Below are 1,075 nucleotides of genomic sequence, written 5' to 3' on the forward strand. Positions count from 1 at the left end.
GGCCCCGGGGGAAGGGGGAGCGCCCGGGAGCTTAGCAGGGTCGAGTACAGATCTTTAGTCTCCGCGGATAAAAAGAGATTAAAGGCTAAATTCTTTTTTTTATATATATTATTTTTTTGGTATCAATTTTAACCAACTACGAAAATGTAGAGCTTTTATCCTTTGATGTTGCCCAGAAAGAAACTGTTACATCAGTTGTGAAATTACATCGTTTCAGAGCCTGCAAACCAGCCGCGGAGTGGTGAAATAATTTAATTAAAAATAATAATAATATGAAGACCTGAGCTTCCTCAGAGGCACTTAAAAGCTGACACACGCCTCTCCATCTCCCCACTCCCTAGCGCTCACAATGTTTTCCGATTGTCAATTGATGGTAATAATTAAAAATATAAAAAAATAACTCCAGATTGCGGTTCATATCCCTCATTTGCAGCGTGTTGCCTTCCTCTACATAACCGCACTATATCGCACAACCCTATTGTAAAGAGGTAGAATATCATATAAAAGTAAATCGCTAAAATCATAAATTAAATGTTGGTCTTTCACCATATTAAGCATAAATAACATTGTAACCGGCTACCCACTTTCCCCCTACTACAAAAACTCTTCACCTGTATTTAAATAGCACGTCTTTAATTACAGCAGTTGGGGATGTATGAGGCTGAAATGAAATTAGCAGTCATTACCAGTCCTTTAACTCTGTGGTGCTTTTGATCAGCACTAAATTAGCTTTCCAGTCCTAACAAAGGCTCTATAGCAAGCAGTGGGCTGTAAATAAGACAGCTCGACCTGCCCTCAACACCTTTTCTCTTGTCAATCACAGCTCTATCATTCAGCCCAAGATTAACCTTTATCTACCAAATTCTTACCAAAAAGAAGAGGGGGGAAAAAAGAGGGGGAAAATCCAACCTCAACTTTGCTAACAGTAACTAAAAGGAGCTTTCCTATAAATGGTGTTATAATGAGCCAAAATGTCAAAATCGATCTTTGCCAGCCCAAATTGCAGTGCATCAGAAGGCAGCGCTGGACCGAGGTAGCGAAATGTTTTGATTTATTCCCAACTTCCTCGGGCGCG

This window comes from Rhea americana, unplaced genomic scaffold (genome assembly GCF_003343005.1).
Source record: "Rhea americana isolate MKP2758 unplaced genomic scaffold, rheAme1 scaffold_253, whole genome shotgun sequence".
Classification (NCBI taxonomy): Eukaryota; Metazoa; Chordata; class Aves; order Rheiformes; family Rheidae; genus Rhea; species Rhea americana.